The sequence below is a fragment of the Mycteria americana genome, unplaced genomic scaffold (genome assembly GCF_035582795.1).
Source record: "Mycteria americana isolate JAX WOST 10 ecotype Jacksonville Zoo and Gardens unplaced genomic scaffold, USCA_MyAme_1.0 Scaffold_42, whole genome shotgun sequence".
Classification (NCBI taxonomy): domain Eukaryota; kingdom Metazoa; phylum Chordata; class Aves; order Ciconiiformes; family Ciconiidae; genus Mycteria; species Mycteria americana.
In genome coordinates, this window is record NW_027445629.1 from 1,690,298 (window position 1) to 1,709,786 (window position 19,489).

The 19,489-nt window shown below is 49.8% G+C and overlaps 1 long non-coding RNA gene across 1 annotated transcript; it reads left to right on the forward strand.

The window, feature by feature from the left end:
• On the forward strand, positions 1-16,713 carry LOC142403689 (uncharacterized). Its single transcript, XR_012773676.1, has 3 exons — positions 1-44; positions 291-374; positions 16,585-16,713. It is a non-coding gene; the product is annotated as an uncharacterized LOC142403689 (long non-coding RNA).
• The last annotated feature ends 2,776 nt before the right edge of the window (positions 16,714-19,489 follow it).

Here is a 19,489-nt window from a genome sequence, read left to right on the forward strand (position 1 = left end):
CCTTTTACTTTGTGTCTGCTGCAGATGGCACCAAGGCAGTGAAGGTAAAACACAGCTGTTTGGCTCAGCATCCGTGAGACCCTGTACAGCCCAAGGACACGGAGACTGTGGCAGGCAGGGAGGGCAGGCAGTGGGCTGGTACATCTGTTTGGTACTTGTCAGGCCCTGGTAGCCATAGGTCATTGCAGAGGTTTGGGCTGTTTTTCTCTTGGGGTGTGGGAACAGTTTCCGTCTGTGACAGAAACCCAGCGCCCCTCACTTGGAGTGACAAGCATTCTCCTTCTCATCAGCTCTTCAGTGATGCTGTCAAACCGGCAGTTGCTTACAAACAGAATTCAGGAGATTCCATGGACAAGGTCATGCGAGATCTGGAGGTAAGAAAGGCTCTATGGTTGTTGTTGTTGTTGTTATTATTATTATTATTATTATTATTATTATTATTATTGTTGTTGTTGTTGTTGTTGTTGTTGTTGTTGTTATTTTTCCTTTCATTATTTAATTTCCTTTCATTTCCTTTCATTTCCTTTCATTTTATTTCCTTTCATTTCCTTTCATTTCATTTTCATTTCATTGTTTCACTTCATATTTCATTTCATTCTTTCTTTTCATTTGATTTAATTTTCTGATTTCACGTATTTTTAATTTCATTTCATTTCCTTCATTCTTTTCATTTCGTTTAATTCTCTCATTTCATTTTATTTTCCTTCATTTGGGTCTCTCACTTCATTCTATCATTTCCTTTCATTCTTTCATTTCCTTTCGTTTCACGTCATTCTTTCATTTAATTTCACTTCATTTCATTTCATTTCATTTCATTTCATTTCATTTCATTTCATTTCATTTCATTTCATTCATTCAGTTAATTTCCTTGTTTCATTACATTTCATTCTTTCATTTAATTTAAATTCATTCTTCATTTCATTTCATTGCATTCTTTTATTCTGTTTCATTTAATTCTTTCATTTAATTTCATTTAATTCTATGTCATTTCTTTTCATTTTATTTTGTCATTTAATTTCATTCTTTCATTTCATTTAATTTCATTCTTTTATTTCATTTCATTTTGTCATTTAATTTCATTCTTTCATTTAATTTCATTCTTTCATTTAGCTTCATTTAATTCTTTCATTTCACTTCATTTAATTTCATTCTTTCATTTCATGTCAACAATTAATTTAATTTCATTTCATTTCATTTCAAATCTTAATTTCATTTCATTCTTTCATTAGATTCGTTCTATTTATTCTTTAATTTCATTTCATTTATTTCATTTAATTTCATTCTTTCAATTCCTTCTTTCATTTCAATCCTTCATTTAAAATCATTCCTTCATTTCATTTCATTTCATTTCATTTCATTTCATTTCATTTCATTCTTTATTTCACTTCATTTAATTATGTCAATCCATTTCATTTCATTTTACTCTTACATTTCATTTTGTTCATTTAATTTCACTTAATTTCATTCTTTAATTTCTTTTCAATCGTTTCATTTTATTCTTTCATTTCATTTCATTTCATTTCATTTCATTTCATTCATTCATTTTATTTTATGAATTTATTTCAGTCCATTTCATGTATTATTTCACTTCATTCCATTTCATTCCATTTCATTCCATTTCATTTTATTCTTTTATTTTATCACATTCTTTAATTTCATTTCAATCTTTCATTTCAGTCTTTCATTTTTTTATGTCATTTCATGTAATTCTTTCATTTCATTTCATTCTTTGCATTTCATTTGATTGAATTCTTTAATTTCACTTATTTTTTTGTTACATTTCCTTGTTTGATTTAATTGCTTTCATTTCATATTATTTCATTATTTCATTTCAGTCCTTTTCATTTCATTCTTTCATGAGATTTCATTTCATTTTTTCAGTTCATTTAATTTCATTCTTTTATTTCATTGCCTTTTATAATTTCCTTTCATTTCCTTTCATTTCATTTCTTCATTTAATTTGATTTTTTCATTTCATTAATTCATTTTATTCATGCGTTTTATTTCAATATTTCATCTCAGTGCATTTCATTTCAGTGCATTTTTTTATTTCATTTTTTTATTTCATTTTTTCATTTACTTTTTTATTTCATTTTTGCACTTCATTTCTTCATTTCATTTCACTTCAGTTAATTCTTACTGAAATTTGATTTGATTTCATTTTTTAATTTCACTTCATCTTATCTTTCCTTTCCTTTCCTTTCCTTTCCTTTCCTTTCCTTTCCTTTCCTTTCCTTTCCTTTCCTTTCCTTTCCTTTCCTTTCCTTTCCTTTCCTTTCCTTTCCTTTCCTTTCCTTTCCTTTCCTTTCCTTTCCTTTCCTTTCCTTTCCTTTCCTTTCCTTCCCTTCCCTTCCCTTCCCTTCCCTTCCCTTCCCTTCCCTTCCCTTCCCTTCCCTTCCCTTCCCTTCCCTTCCCTTCCCTTCCCTTCCCTTCCCTTCCCTTCCCTTCCCTTCCCTTCCCTTCCCCCTTTGCCCTCTTGCCTGCATTGCATTTCTTAATTTCATTTCCTTGTTTCATTTCTTTCATTCGTTTTATTTCATTATTTCTTTATAGTGCAGTTAATTTCATGTTTTAATTTCTTTTCATTATTTCTTTTAATTTCATTTGATATAATTATTTCATTTCACTTAATTTTTTTCTTTCATTGAATTTCCTTCTATCATTTCATTGCATTCATTTCATTCTTTCACTTCATTTTATCTTTTTTCATTATTTCTTTTCATTGAATTGCATTTCATTTCATTCTTTCATTATATTTCATTTCATTACATTTCATACCAGTCTTCTGATTCATGTAATTTCATTTTATACTTTCTTTCATTATTTCATTTCATTTAATTTCATTCTTTGATTAAATTTCATTAATTTTATTTATTCGTCCCTTTCCCTTTCCCTTTCCCACCCTTGCCCTTGCCTTCTTCATTTAATTTCATTTCAATCTATCTTTTCATTTCATTTAATTATATTTCATTTCATTATTTCCTTTAATTTCATTCATGTCATGTTCATTTCATTACATGAAATAATTACATAATTACACAATGAAATGAAATAATGCAATAATGAAAGACTGAAATGCAACTATGAAATGAAATGAAATAATAATATAAAATCATGAAATAAAATTAAATGAAAGAATGAACTGAACTGAACTGAAAGAATGAAATAGAATAAATGAAATGATATGAAAGAATGAAATGAAATGAAATAATTCTTTTCTTATACTTTCATTGTTTCATTCTTTTATTTCATTATTTCATTTCATTATTTCATTTTTCATGTCATTCGTTCATTTAATTTAATTTAATTTCATGTCATTTCATTGCTTCATTTTATTTTATTTCATTTCATTCCTCCATTACATTCTTTCACTTCATTCTTTCATTTCATTTCATTGTTTCATTTAATTTCATTCTTTCATTTCTTTCATTCATTCATTCATTCCATTCTTTCATTTCATACTTTCATTTCTTGCATTATTTCATTTCATTGTTTCTTTTCATTTAATTTCATTTTTTCATTTCATTCATTGCATTTCATTTCATTTCAATACATTCCATTATTTCATTTCCTCTTTTCATTTCATTCTTTCATTTCGTTTCATTTCATTGTTTCATTTTGTTGAATTTCTTTTCATTTCATTTCATTCTTTCTCTGCATTCAGTCATTTCATTGTTTCATTTCATTCTTTCCTTTCATGAATACATTGCATTGCAAAAGTCCTTCCTCTCTGTAGTGTCCTGGTTTTGGCTGGGATAATTTTCTTCCTAGTAGCTGGTATAGTGCTGTGTTTTGGATTTTAGTATGAGAATAATATTGATAACACGCTGATGTTTTGGCTGTCGCTAAGCAGTGTTTACACTAGTCAAGGACTTTCTCAGCTTCCCATGCATTGCCAGGTGCGCAAGAAATGGGAGGGGGCACAGCCAGGATTGTTGATCCAAACTGACCAAGGGGCTATTCCATACCATATGATGTCATGCCCAGTATATAAACTGGGGGGAGCTGGCCGGGGGGTAGCGGTCGCTGCTTGGGGACTGGCTGGGTGTCGGTTGGTGGGTGGTGAGCAGTTGTATCGCTTTTTTGTTTTCTCTTTTCCCTCCCTTGATTTTTGTTCTTCTCTCTCTCTCTTGTTGTTTTCATTCTCATTACAATTCGTTATTATTATTACTATTATTTTGTTCCAATTACTAAACTGTTCTTATCTCAACCCACGAGTTTTCTTACTTTTGCTCTTCCGATTCTCTCCCCCATCCCACCAGGGGGGAGTGAGTGAGCGGCTGCGTGGTGCTTAGCTGCCGGCTGGGGCTAAACCACGACAGTCCTTTTTGGCGCCCAACGTGGGGCACGAAGGGTTTGAGATAATAACAGATTAACCAGAGCGTATTAAGGAATTTAGATCTGTTGGTAGTTGTTGGATGTGATATTGATCCATCTGTTCTTAGCATTGGTTTACCTGATCTGCACCATGCTCATTTTTTTGCTGTACATGTTAAAGATCGGTGTTGGTTTTTGCAGTTTGCTGTGCTCTGCTTTAATTGGTGATGTTTTGCCTGTGAGATTTGTTATTAAAACAGTGACCTTGGGTTTATTTTGGTATCTAAGTGCTGTACTGAAACCGTTATTGTATGTTGGGTATCACCTTATGGAGAAAATTCGCAATTTTACCTCTTCCTCTGAGAGGTTTTTTATGGAGGAAATGCAGAATTGTACCTTCACTACTTTCTTCTACAATGCTTCCTCCTTCATTACAGTAACTTTTCAGTATCTTGAACATCCTTGGGTAGTTAAGATAATTCTATTGGTATTACTTGGGAATACTGTTTTGATCTTGTCCAAGATTAGTAAGCAATTGTAAGAATATCATCCAGAGATCTGCCCCAAGGCCGGATAGTTATGAGTGGCAGGGTGTGTGGGATAGCATGGGCAAATGCCTAAGTTATTGGGCACCTCCAGTGTTTTGGAACTTCACTCCTGAACAAGTGCAGAATCCTGAAAAATTAGTAGAATATTTGGAAAAAGTATGTCGTCACCCTGCCAATTCTAGAGAGACACAAATCACTGCAATGTGCTGGGGTCTGGCCCATGCCTACCGAGCCCTGTTCAACACTATCCAGAACCCTCAAGGATCTGGTGACAAAATGACAGGCACTGCGGCTACTGCAGCCCCCGCTGCGACAGGCACTGCGGCTGCTCCGATTCCCCCTGCAACAGGCACTGCGGCTGCTCCGATTCCCCCTGCGACAGGCACTGCAGCTGCTCCGATTACCCCTGTGACAGGCACTGCGGCTGCTCCGATTCCCCCTGCAACAGGTACTGCGGCTGCTCCGATTACCCCTGCAACAGGCACTGCGGCTGCTCCAATTCCCCCTGCGACAGGCACTGTGGCTGCTCCGGACAACTCTTACAAGCACTGCAGTCACACCAGTCCCCCCTGCGACAGATGATGCGATTCAACCAGGGAATCAACCCATGTCAGTATCAGTCGCCCCTATACATAAGAAGAAATCCTGGAAGCGAAAGTCAGCTCGTTTAGAAAGGGAAGATGAAAGAGCAGGGCCATCACAGGGAGAGGAAGAGGAAGAGGAAGAGGAAGAGGAAGAGGAAGAACTTGTAAACGAGACGGAAACCACCCGATCCCTATCCCTGAGTGAGCTGCGAGATATGCAAAAAGATTTCAGCCATCGTCCAGGCGAGCATATTGTCACCTGGCTGCTCTGATGCTGGGATAGTGGGGCCAGTAGCCTGGAATTAGAGGGTAAGGAAGCCAAGCAGCTGGGATCCATTTCTAGGGAAGGGGGCATTGACAAAGCGATTGGAAAAGGGGCACCAGCCCTCAGCCTCTGGAGGCAACTCCTGTCAGCTATGAAGGGAAGATATCCCTTCAAGGAAGATGTTGTATATCGCCCCGGGAAATGGACCACCATGGAGAGAGGTATCCAGTACCTGAGGGAATTAGCCGTGTTGGAAGTGATTTATGGTGACCTGGATGATGTGCGGTCACCCAAAGATCCAGATGAGGTCCAGTGCACACAACCTATGTGTGCACCGGCTTTCAGGAGGATTTGGACTATTTTCTTCCCTTTCTCAAAAACTTCTTCTGCTGTATTGCCTCACACAATTATGTCCTCAATATATTGCAGATGTTCTGGAGCTTTACCCTGTTCCAGTGCCGTCTGGATCAGTCCATGGCAAATGGCAGGTCTGTGTTTCCACCCCTGGGGCAATCGATTCCAAGTGTACTGGACGCCCCTCGAAGTGAAAGCAAACTGTGGCCTGCACTCTGCTGCCAAAGGGAGTGAGAAAAACGCATTAGCAATATCAGGTGTAGCATACCATTTGGCTGCTTTTGACTCCAGTTCGTACTGAAGTTCCAGCATGTCAGGCACGGCAGCACTCAGCGGCGGCGTGACTTCATTCAGGCCACGAGAGTCTGCTGTTAGTCTCCACTCTCCATTAGACTGTTGCACTGGCCATATGGGACTGTTAAAAGGTGAACGAGTCTTACTGATCATTTCTTGGCTCTCCAGTCGATGAATCAGCTTGTGGATAGGAATCGGGGAGACTCAGTGCGATATTGCCGCTGGTGCACCGTTGTGCTGGAGATAGGCACCTGTTGTTCTTTGACCCTCAGCAACCTCACAGCAGAAGGGTCCTCCAAGAGACCGGGCAAGGTGGACAGCTGTTTAATTTCCTCCATCTCCAAGGCAGCCGTACCAAAAGCCCACCAGTACCGTTTTGCATCCTTGAAATACCCTCTCCTGAGGTAGTCTATGCGAAGGATGCACGGAGCCTCTGGGCCAATCACAATGGGGGGCTTTTGCCACTCATTCCCAGTTAGGCTCACTTTGGCCTCCAATACAGTTAGCTGTTGGCATGCCCCTATCACTCCAGAAATACGGATAGATTCTGCCCCTGTATAGCTTGATGGCATTAGGGTACAGTGTGCACCAGTGTCCACTAAAGCGTTATACTTCTGTGGGTCTGATGTGCCAGCCATCGAATCCACACAGTTCAGTACACCCAGTTGTCCCTTTCCTCCTCCTGGCTGGAGGCAGGGCCCCTCTAGTCCTGGTCGTAGTATTCGTTAACCACTTCCTGTAAAGACGAGCCAGGAGTTTCTTCATTAAAATCAGGAGTAAGATCAGCCCTTTTACTCTGTCTGGGGAACTGCCCACTGGAAACTGGAGCACTAATCTTCCTGGAAGAACCCCCTTTGGTGATTGTTTTTCCTTGCGACTCACGTACCCGTGCCTCTAGGGTTGAGGTCGGTTTTCCATCCCATTTCCTCATATCCTCTCTGTGGTCACACAGGTAAAACCACAGGGTGCCCCATGGTGTGTACCCTCTATATCCTCTCCCTTGAGCAGAAGAATGAGCAGAAGATCCTCTCCCTTGAGCAGAAGATGCTGGCCCCGTTGTCCCAGCATCGGAGCAGCCAGGTGACAATGTGCTCACCTGGACGATGGCTGGAATCTTTTTGCATATCTCACAGCTCACTCAGGGATAGGGATCGGGTGGTTTCCCTCTCATTTATGAGTTCTTCCTCTTCCTCTTCCTCCCCTTGTGATGGCCTTGCTTTTTCATCAATCCTTTCTAAACGAGCTGACTTTCCTTCCAGGATTTCTTCTTGTGTATAGGGGTGACTGATACGGGCACAGGTTGGTTCCCTGGTTCAGCCACAGTGCCTGTCGCGGGGATTGGAGAAACGACAGTGCTTGTCATGGGGGGGGTTGGAGTAGCCACAGTGCCTGTCACAGGGGTTGGAGTAGCTGCAGTGACTGTCACTTTGTCGTCAGATCCAGAGACCTTCTCTTCCCCTTGAGGGTACTGAATAGTGTTGAACAGGGCTCGGTAGGCATGGGCCAGGCCCCAGCACAGTGCAGTGTCTCTCTAGAATTGCCAGGGTGACAGCATACTTCTTCCAAATATTTTACTCGTTTTTCAGGATACTGCACCTGTTCAGGAGTGAAGTTCCAAAACACTGGAGGTGCCCACCGCCCACCGCCCATACTATCCCACACACCCTGCCACTCATACCTTTCCAGCCTTGGGGCAGATCTCTGGATGGTATTCTCAAATAGTTGTTTAACCTTAAACAAGGCCTGAAACACATTCAGGAGACATAGCAGTAGGAACATGCTTGTATGAACAACCCAAGGATATTCAAAATTCTCAAGAGCTATTGTAATCAGCCTGGAGGAAAAGGGAAAGGTGAAGGAAGGGGTCTCCCCTGTAGAATGGTTCTGAGGAGAAGAGGTAAAAGGTGTAATTATTAATAGTTTCCGTGAGATGGCTCCCAAAGTATGGGGATGACAGCAGTGCTGAGTACAATTTCACGATCAAGAATTTTATCATACCATAAGCCAGCATTACACAGTACAGCAAAGCGATAACTTTAATCCACCTCCCAGAGGTGGCTGTCCTATGAGGTATTAAGCTAGCAGTGACATAAACAGCTGTACAATCCAGGTTCCTACGCTTGCCATATGACATACAAAGTCATCAGTGACATAAAAACAGCAGTATAAGCCTGGTTGCTGTGCCTTCCATGTAAGCTAGACAGCCACCCGTGACATCACAAGCACCTGCAGAAGCCGAGTCCCCTTGCGTGCCCTGTCAGTGATGAAGCAAGCAATGGTATAAAAACAGCTGCAAAAGCCATGGTCCTGCACCTGCCAAACAAGGTACACAGCCAAGAGTGACATCAAAAGAGCAGCAAAAGACAAGTTCCCGGTCTGCCATGTCAGCACCTCAGCCAACTGGGACAGCACAAGCACAACAGCATAAGCCTCGCTCCTGCACCTGCCTTATCAGCTAGACAGCCACCCGTAACAACTAAGCACCTGCAGAAGTGGGCCAGGACCACTGCCGAGAGAGATCTGGCAGGGTTGGGAGGGCTGAGTAGCACGCGGTGGTGGTAGCAAAAGGATAGCAAGGGCAGGGACGCGCCCGTGGGAGCACGAATCCTGAGAGATCCCTGGCTGCAGCCGCTGCCTTCAAGAAGAAGAGACTCTTCTTCTTGTGAAGAGCAACTGGGGAAACCCAGCGTACACCTGCATTTATCGAGTGCAGGTTCACGGGAAGATGGCAAAACCAGAAAGCCTCAACTGACAGCAGAGCAGAAAAGGAAGGACAAAAATGAAAAAGAAGAAAAGGGCGGGGGGAAGGCGAGGGAATAAATGATGTGGCAGTTCAGATCGGTGTAGAAGATTTGTCTCCAAAGTGAGACGCGCAAGAAGGTGGAGCGGGGGGTGGAGGGGAGGGTGGGAGTGCCCGCTGACATGCCTACCGGGCAGCCTGCAGGCGGGGCTGCGGTGCGACCAGCACTCCTTGGGACAGCTCTCGGGGGCTCCTGGGGCCGGGGGTTGGGAGCTCCTCCGTTACTTTCCCGATAGTGGGGCCGGAGGAGCGGATGGAACAATTTGGGCTAGCACCTTTGCGGCAACCCGGCTGTGCGTTTGTTGATTAACCCATACTTTCCATAAAATGGGTGTGGAGAGCCTGTCTGACTGGCCTGTCGGAAACCCCATTCCTCACCCCATCAACGTCCCCGTTCTAGAGCTCACTACTCTCTGCTGGGGCTCCGTTTGTGCCCGGGCGCGTGGCAGCCGTGTTGCCCCAGGGAAGCCCACAGGGCGTCCCCGCCCTGCTCAGCCCTGGGGAGCCCCATTGTGACGTCAGAGCCGCCACTATGAGGTCAGAGCTGGCCGCCCGCACAGCCCTGTGGCGCGCGGGCAAGGAGCCCACAGCTGCCGTGTGGCTGTTGCCCTGGGCAGGCGCGCTCCTGCTGCGGGGGAAGCGTGGGGCTGCTGCCGGAGCTGCTTTTGCCTGGGCAGGCCACACTGCTGGGGCTGAGGGGGAAGAGCTGAGCGGGGAGCCTGCCTTTGGCCAGAGATGGCGAGGAGAAAGGCACCCCAGAGAAGACGCCAAAGGGCCTCAAATGTCTCCTTGGAGAACACGGCCGACCAACAGCCGGCAGGGGAGGCAGCGGGGCCGAGCCGCTGCCAAACGAGCAGGTATGAAGCAGGCTGCTCCTGCCCGGGGCGTCAGGTTGGGGTGGTAGCAGGGACGCGGCCTAACACGGCCAGTGGGGCGTGGAGCAGCATGGGGAAGCTGACAGAGGCTTCTGAAGAAGAGCCCGGTGGCTTGAGAAGCCCCCCCTCCCCCTTCTGTGGGGAAGGGTCTCGGCTGAAAGCCTGGCTTGCTCTCCCGGCCAAAAGCCAGTGTGCAGCCTGGGCTTCTGGGGAGGCGGTAGCCTCGTGCTGCAGGGGTCGGAGCCCAGCCCTGCTGCACGGGGAGCTTTTGCTGCACGGGGAGGCCAAGCCCCTGGGGCCTGAGACTGGGCCCCTCTGGACGTTGAGGCGCGGTCCTGCCTGGCTGAGGGGAGCAGCTGTGCGGGGAGGAGAGGGGTCGGGAGACCGCCAGCGCCCAGGGAAGAGGTGGGCGGCCACGGTGGGGGACAGCAGCCTGTGCCTCCTCCGCGAACGGCCACCGAGAGGTGCCTGCCGAGGGGCAGGCTGGTGCCAGGGAGCAGGGAGGCATGGGGTGAGAATCGGGCTGCGCTGGCGGGTGGCCTTCCCGTGGCGGGGGACTGCTGCTGCCAGCTTGCTTCCTCTTCTCCCACTGCAGGCCTGTAAAGCAAAGGATGGGGAAAGTAGAGGGGGGGGCCCTGGAAGCAGCCCAGCTGTGCTGCCCTCTCTCGCTGCAGCTGGCACGTCCCCTGGGAAGCTTGCCCAGGACGACCGCTGGCAAGGGCCTCCGCTCACACAGCATGGCGACGGTGGGCAACCGGCATCTCTCTTTTCCCTCCCACAGGAGCCTCTGCACGGAGGTGGAGCTGGTGACACCCTTTTCGCAGTTCACTCCCAGCTCAGCCACTCAAGGGCTTGCAAAGTGGTGCAAGAAGGCCACAGAAACTGCAAGTAAGCTCAGCACTGCTGCTTGCTGTGAAGTCCTCGGGGGTGAAGTCGGAGAGCTGCACTGTGCCAGAGCTCTGGCCAAATGTCACAAGTGGCAGGAGAAGTGCAGGCTGCCCTGCTCTTCGCCCCAGGGAGGGAGTGCGTAGGGCTCGGTGCCCGCCTCCCTGCAGGGAGCCGAAAGACGCGTGGCTGGGCATCCTAGAGAAGAGACCTCAAGAGACAGGCCTAACTTTTCTCCGGTTTCTTTGCCCAGGGACAGTCTTCAGCCTTGCTGGCCAGCCGGCAGGTGCCCTTGCCTCCCTGTGGACACGTCTGCTGAGCACGTGCGTCTTCGCCGTGTACGTACTACGTGTTTCTGCTGCGGACAGGGGGAGAACGGAGATGTCTGAGGGCCAGTGCAAGCAAAGGGGAGAGCAGGGGGTGTTGCCCAGCCAGCTGCCCAGCGCTCCCGCTTGGCCGCCTATGCTCGGGCGCTGCTCGTGCTGTGGCCATTCCCAGGGAGAACCAAGAGCAAAGCCCCTCGGCAGTCTCACTCCCACGCACTTGCCGGAGGCCCAAACTTTGGCCGCGGTAGGACAAACTGCCGCATAGCCAGACGCTCGGGTGCAGAGCCACGCCTCCGCAGGGGAAAGGTTTTCCCCAGCTCTGGCAAGAGACCGCGCAGGTCTGGGCGGGCTCTGGGAGGAAAGCCAGGCAAGGCTCCTGCGCTTCCCAGCCGTGCGGAGAAACACCCCTAAGAGAGATCTGTGTGATCGCAAGTGAGAACAGGCCTGCTTTCTCAGCCAAAAGAGAGAGAGCAAGGTCCACACCAGAAAGACTCTGAAAAGCAGTCTTCATTTGCTTGACCTCCTTACTTCCTGCGATTATTTTTATTCCCTTTCGGAAGGCGCTCCTGGAGCCCTTCCTTTGCGGAAGAGCTGCCGGCAGTGTTGAACGGTGTGGAGAGACATTGTGTTCCTCCTGGGCCCTGCTCTGCCAGCTCTCTGTCAGCGGCAGGCTTCCAAAACAGTGGCTTTTTGGCCTGAAAACGGAAATCCACCTGTGAAGGGGTTTGCTCAGGAAGGACTTGGCTCACTGACAGCCACTGGACTCCCTCTTTTTCAGGCAAAGGATGGCCCCGCAGAGGAAGAGGTTCTTGAAAGTCATCTTCTTGTTGCTCCCAGTGGCTCTTGGTGAGTTTGCACGAGCAAGCATCTGAGCGCGACAGCCTGGCTGTGCCGGATGCCAGCTTTCCCTTTTGGCCCGTATGTGTGGGAACTCCCGTGGCCCAAGTGCTTCCTGCCTATGTCCTTGACTGGGACTTGCTTTCGGACTACCAGCACGAGCGGTAGTCTCCCAGCCGTGCTGCTGCTCTGGCCACTGGACCAAAAGGCTTGCTCAGTCTGCCAGTCTGCAAGAGAAGGGCGTATGTATTTCCAAGCCTTAACCGGGGATTCCCGGAGGGGCCGTGCAGGGGGACCAATGGAGAGGTACCTCTCCTAGCCCATGCAGCCTGGTCTCGGTGCTCACTGAAGCAGTGAGGGGAAATGGGGACGAGCTCTGGGGCACCGAGCACACCTGAAGGTCACGGCTGCGCAGCCCCCTGAAGCCTGGGGTGATGGCTCCCGGTCAGAGGCATGTCCTCTCTCTCTCTCTGCACCCCATGTTCCCCACCTCCTCAGCTAACCTGCTGCCCCACCCCCGAGGCAACAGGGAGGAGACAACGCGCCTGCAGGATCACTAGCAACCCTAGTCAAATAACTGTCTCTTGGTGATGTGAATTGCAGCTGGTGTTTACTGCGGGACCTCCCTGCCAGTGCGGACATTGCGGGCAAAGGGACTGATAGAGGTCGGTGACTCTTGTGGGACAGGCACCTCCTGCAAGGGAGCGTTGCTGACAGCGTGGCTGGATAAATCACGGGCTCTTCTGCTTCCACGCAGGGTGACCCAAAGAAGCAGCAGGGTTTGCCGTGCCTTCCTAGGGAAGCCTCTCCTGGGAAGCCCCGGCAGCTCCGGTAGTGGATACTCTAAGGGAGTGTTCTTCCCTTTCAGGAGCTGACATGCGCGTTTGCGGCAGAACCGGAGACCCTGAGGTAAGGGATGTTTCCCGAGCTGGAACTGGGTCTGTGCAGAAGCGTCAGCCGACCTCGTGCTACCTGCACTCGTTTTCCCAGCAGCCAGGGCTCCCGTACTTCCCTCCTGCCTTTGCCTTTTGCTCAGCCTGGTGAGGAAGGGAAGCACTCGCAAAGCAGGGAAAGCACACGTGTCTCTCCTCCTTGCTGAGCTCAGACGCTCCGCAGAGAGGATGGGCCGCTCTCTGACAAGACCCGCTTTCCTGTGCCTGCAGGAATGTGCACGCTTTGCTGGCAGAGCAGACCCAAAAGATGCAGCTTCTGCTGGAGGAGGTGGCTCAACTGAGGGCGCAGATCAGCAGTGCGAAGGTGACCGTGCATTTTGGGGAAGGAGGCGTGGCTGGGCAGAACCCCTGAGAAAGCACTCCTTGGCATTAGTGGTGGGCTCAGACTGCTGAGCGCAGCAAGCCAGCCTTTGCCAGAGCCTTGCTGGGTGAGCTTCTGCGCTGCGCAGGCCCTTCTCCGGGCCCAGTTTGATGGGGCCGCTTCAGGCAGCGGAGGACTCCCGACATCCTTCCCTTGGCGTGCCGGCTGCTCTGGCCGGGCCCCTGAGGCAGTGGAGAGACCCAGGCACGCTCACGGGGCCAGCCATGGCTGGCAGGGCCTGAGCCCGTCTCCCGGCTGACCTGGAGAGCGTGGAGGGTGGGGAGGAGGATGTGGGGACCCTTGTCAACCCACCTCGGGGCCGTGGCCATGGCCGTGGCCACAGATACCCTTCGTCAGTCCTCGTGGCTCATGCCAGCAGCAGAGAGTCTCTCAGCTCTGTGGACGAGGCTTGCCTCGCGTTTCTGACACTGACCCTTTGCCTCTCCGGGCGCTAGTAGCCACGCTGAACTGCCCGCTGATGTGGTCCTTTTCTGTGTTCGCTCATGGCTTTCCCAGGAAGTTCAGGAAGTGAACCAGGCCGTGTCCGAGATGGCTTCGGAAGTCTACGTCGAGATGTCTGACTGGGCCCTGAAAAGCTCCGGTACGGACGCAAGCAGCCCAGTCTCCTTGCCCTGCGCTTGTCTGTAGCACTCCCCAAAGGAGGCTGGGCTCCAGGCGCTGCTTTCCAAAGTGGGGGAGCTTAAATGCTTCACGGGGTCCAAGAGCAAGGCTGTGGCAGAGTGGCTGGCTCATCCTTTGCTGCCCACGCAGCAAGCCCTCAGCTTTGGTCTGCTGTCATTCACGTGGGCGCCTGCTGTCTCCCAGCACCCTCAGACCTTCTCCTCGCGGCCCTGTGAGAGAAGCAGTCAGCAGGCACCTGGGTGCCGTCATTGCCCTGTGCAGCTGGGCACCCCCACCGCGTGCTGACGAGGACAGGACTGACAGACGTGGAGCTGGCCGGCGGCGTCAGAAATAGTGTCTGAGCACCAGGTCCTCCTAGTCTGTGGCCTCTCGCAGTCATCTGCTCTCCCCTCCTTGCAGGTGCCACCATTGACACGCAGAGAACTTCCGAGACCTACGACGGCAAAGAGAACTGGAGCTGCTGGGTTTTACGGTTCTTTTGCACTGCCAACCCTCCTGATACTATTTTGCAGGTATCGTAGCAGAAATCATCAGTGCTGGTTTCCTTCTTTCCTTCCTTCCTGTGAAGTTGGGGACCGACCTCAGGGGCTCTCCCCTCAGTCCAGCGGCGTGGCTCAAGCCCACAGTGTTGATCACAGTTCCTGAAACCAAAGCTCGAACGCAGGGCTGGGCTTGCTAGAAATCAGTGGTTCCCCTCAGGAGGGGAACAGAGCTGAACTGAGCGGAACTGCTGCATCTTGCCCACGGTCCTCTGTCACAGCTGGGTGAAAGACTTTCTCCCTGGTGACCCCGTTTCCACGCTCATCCCTAACGGTGCCTTTGCGGGGGGGTGGGAGGAACAGTGCACTGCAGAGCCACTGGGCAGAGAGGTGTTTCTGTAAGGCCCTGACTCGGATGGTTTCATAACCGGTACTCTCCTCTGTTCTGTAATACTGAGCACCCCCTTTGTCAGGCAGGGAAGGCGGCCTCCTGCTCCTGTCCATTCCCTCACGCGTGCCTCATTCTCAAGCTGAAACAGACCCCACAGACACACCGGCGCCTATGCTTCAAGCTACATGAGCAGCTGTGTTGGCCTCAACGCTCTCTCACATGTCATTGCTCTCGCGTTCTGGTTGCAGCCGGATGTTTCCCCAGGAAACTGCTGGCCTTTACAAGGGCGTCGGGGCCAGGCGGTCATCAGGTTGCCAGCACGAGTCCATCTGACTGCCCTCACTGTGCAGCACACCTCCAAAGACGTCTCTCCGTTTGGGACCGACTTCAGCGCCCCCAGAGACATCGCCGTCTTTGTAAGTCTCTGCTGGGTGCTTCTGGCGGGGATCTGGCCCGGGGGGAAAGCCATGACAGGGACTTGCTTGCTTTTGCACACCCTCTGAGGTTCGTGTCCTGCTCTCTCCTGAGCGCTGCCGTGCCCTAGCGGGGTACTTCAAGGGCTCTAGACGCTTCATCCTTCTCAAGACTTACTTATTCTGGCCAAAGCACCTCAGGGTTCTTGACCAAAACTCAAGGCGGAGACTGAGCTCCACCCTAACCAGCTCTAGACTACTGCTAGAGCCCCAGGAGAGGCTGGGTAGATAACAGGGCTGATCCAGCGCGTACGTTCCCTCTTTGGCGGGCCGAGTCTGAGCTGCTCTCCTTGTGCTTTACCCCTGAGGGAGTGGATGCGGACGGGGAAGAGGAAGCTCTCCTTGGGACGTTCATGTATGACGTGGCAAAAGAGGCCATTCAGACCTTCCCGCTGAAGGTACGGTCCATGCACGGGAGCAAGATGCCAGGGAGCGGAAGAGCTTTGCCTGCACGTCCATGGGAGGAAGAGCGTGAATGCTTTCTCCCCGGGCACAGGGGCCCGGACCACCGCTGAGAGAGACCTGGCGGGGTTGGGAGGGCTGAGTAGCGCGCGGTGGCGGTAGCAAAAGGATAGCAAGGGCAGGGTCGCGCGCGTGGGAGCACGAGTCCTGAGAGATCCCTGGCTGCAGCCGCTGCCTTCAGCAGAGCCAGCTGCACACGCGGCCACCCCACCAAAGCAACGCCTTTGTGCCGTGGAGAAACAGGGACGCCTGGTGGCGAAAGCCATCGGGCAGCACCGTCGCTCCATCCTGTGGCCTGCTGGCAAGCTGGACAGTGCCCTCTCCTCCCCGCATAGCATGCCCCTTCTCTGCCGGTGCTCTCACGCCTGCCAGGAGGAAGGCAGGCAGAGCGGAGAGCGGGAGCATGGTGGGGTTGCACACCAGCTGCCCCACGCATAGGAGCACCTCCCCAGCCTCTCTGTTAGCAGGGAGCAAGCAGCAGAGGAAAAGGGGCAGAGGGAAGAGAGATGCAGCCCCAGCCGGGCTGGCATGCAGAGGATGCCAGCTGCCTTCCCCCTCCCCGTGTCCCCAGCCTCCCCAGCAGCCCCGGTACCAGCAGGGAGCCTCACGTGTCCACAGCTGCTCCCACCCACTTTTGGGAGCTTGTTCCTGAGCAGGAACAGGGCTGGCAGGGGGAGAGACCTTGATTGCACTGTCACTCTTAACGCCTCCGCTTCCTTCTCCCGCTTTTCTTCACAGAACGCGCCGCTTCGCAGAGCCTTTTCATATATCAAGCTTCTTGTGAAGAGCAACTGGGGAAACCCAGCGTACACCTGCATTTATCGAGTGCAGGTTCACGGGAAGATGGCAAAACCGGAAAGCCTCAACTGTCAGCAGAGCAGAAAAGGAAGGACAAAAATGAAAAAGAAGAAAAGGGTGGGGGGAAGGCGAGGGAATAAATGATGTGGCAGTTCAGATCGGTGTAGAAGATTTGTCTCCAAAGTGAGACGCGCAAGAAGGTGGAGCGGGGGGTGGAGGGGAGGGTGGGAGTGCCCGCTGACATGCCCACCGGGCAGCCTGCAGGCGGGGCTGCGGTGCGACCAACGCTCCTTGGGACAGCTCTCGGGGGCTCCTGGGGCCATTGAACGTGCAGGTTCTGCAGCAGCTGTACACCCTTGCACAGATCCAATACAGCCTGAATGGCATTACTCCCTCCCACGTCGTTAACTGCCTGCAAGAAATTTAGTGAGCATGGAGGGAAACTCTCAGACTCAGGCAGCAACCTGGATACATAGGATCATTTCACCAGACCTGAAAAACTGGAGGGTCCCTGTAGTTTCACACCAGATATCAAGCCTGGGAAATTCCTCTAGCATGACAATAACAAATGAGCACAAATCTCCTTGGTTATGAGAGGTACAGTACGATCCTCATGCCAAGCTGCCCTTCTACATTGGCATTACAGCTTCTAGTGTCTCCAGCATCTGTACAAACACATGCAGCATCTACCTACAAAGATGACCATTTCCATGTAAGAGACAACCCCACCCATCTGCCTGCTCCTGCCTCTCCTCCCGTCTTGCTGGCACACACATTTCTGCAGCGGCACTGTGAGCTGCAGGAGGTGACACACAGGTTAGGGGTAACGCTGGCTACCAAAACTACACCGCTGCTTGGGCCAGGTGAGTTTGAACCCCAGTTAAAAGTTCCAGTTCCCCAGCCCCATCCAGCAGTGCAGCACGCACTGGACTGAGCCAGCGGCACGTAGAGAAGCTCCGTGAAGCAGCAGCGTTCGCTGAACAGTGGCCAGGGAAGGCCGTCATGAAACCACAGTCAGCTGCTCCCAGAGAAGTACCAGCAAAGGGATCTACCTCGAGATGCAGGAAAAGCAGCACCCAAATGTGGAAGAATGGTTAAGTGACAAAGGACACGACTTGATTGATGTGAGCAATCCAGCCTTTGATAGGGCTTAGGAGCCAGAGATCATGGTGAAACTTCCTTGAGAACAGCAGAAGGAGCACTTGGTAAACAAGATAAGTGGAACCAAGTTTGGCAAATACTGATAGACCCCTCACGTGAGCAGCGCGTGAACGGCGACCTTGTACCAATCATATAACTGCTTTAAATGCGTGGTAAAAGGCGGTTCGTGGACTCTGGAACATTGTCTTGGAAACTTTGAAAGCGATGAAGGCGGAGAGGGAAGTAGCTTGCGCTGCTGCCCAAATGTTAGGTCCGGGAGCGTCCAACGATAAGCCCATAAACAAACCGGGACCTATTGCGCGATTTTTTGGGCTGGCTGCCGTGAAAGGCATGTCTGGAACTGTCTGTAAAAATGTTTCTGAACTGCGGGAAAAGGAAGGTCTCAGCTCATTAAATGAAATGAATAATGTTACGTCGGAGTCGATGCAGGCGCCAGAAAGGACAGAAGTTCCTGTTAGCAGAGTTTATGCAAACTGTGAAGCGAATGCGGAAGTAGCTCTGCCAAAGGCCCCTAGAGGGGCGGGGGCGACAGAACCTAATGACCTGGGCGGAGCAGCCTGCCGACTTCCCCCTACAGCTCCGCCCAGTGAACCACCCTCCGCGCCTCCGTTGCCACCCTCAACCTTGTTCTATCCGCCTCTACCTCCCTCTACGGAATCCTGTGGAAACACCACACCACCTAGTGGGGAGGAGCTGCCACAATCCTCTGATGCCACTGCAAAAATGTTGCAAGCAGTTCTAAAATGTCTTGATGCTCTGGAATTACAAACAAAAAGGAAAGGAGGAGCTGTGCCTCCATGTTTAATGAACCCTCCAGCACTCCTTAGAACCACATGCTGGAGTGGTGTCATCAAAGATGCAATTCTAGAAGGACAGTGGAATCCTGTGGGGGGGGCGGCTGAAGGCCCTGCGACATTAGTGTTTCCAGGAAACACTTATTAGGTTATACAGGAAAACGGGCAAGGAAAGTGGGGGGAAAAAAAAAAAAAAAGAATGTAGTCCCATGATTCCTGTAATTAGAAAGGTAACACTGACAGGGAAGTCAGGGAAGGGGGAAATAAGTTGGCTGATTATGAAGCAAGGCAAGCAGCGGAACAAGGTGACCCTCTTGAAGAGAAATGGAGTGGCCCTTTTCAAGTTCTGCTCACAACCTACACTGCAGTTAAGCTTGAGAAACACGCTGCGTGGATCCACTATTCGAGAATTAAGAAAGCACCTACTGGACCATGGAAATCTCAGCCTACGGGACCAACGTCCGTAAGATTGACCTGAAAGTAGTTTTAATGATGCTGTTATGCGCTTGTTTACTAGTGTGTAAAAGTTTGTGTGAAGAGGATGCTAACAATTTAATGTTAGAGCTCATTCAAGGATTTGGTAAAATGCGAAATTTGACAAGTGTAACTGCTTGCCTCCCAATTCCTCAATCTGCAGGCCAACCTATCCCATGGGGAATCATACCTGTGAATTTGACAATGCTAGAATATTATGACAAAATGACCCAAGAATTGAATAAGGCTGGAGTAAGATACTATTTAGACCAGAAAGGAGACTGCAGGGATAGAGATTTGCATGTACTACAAGATCCAGTGACCATAGGAAACAAAACTATAATTGCTAAACCAAGAGGAGGATAATGTCCTAAAGGTTATAGTGAAAAGGACTTTGGCTTTGTATCAGGAGGAGG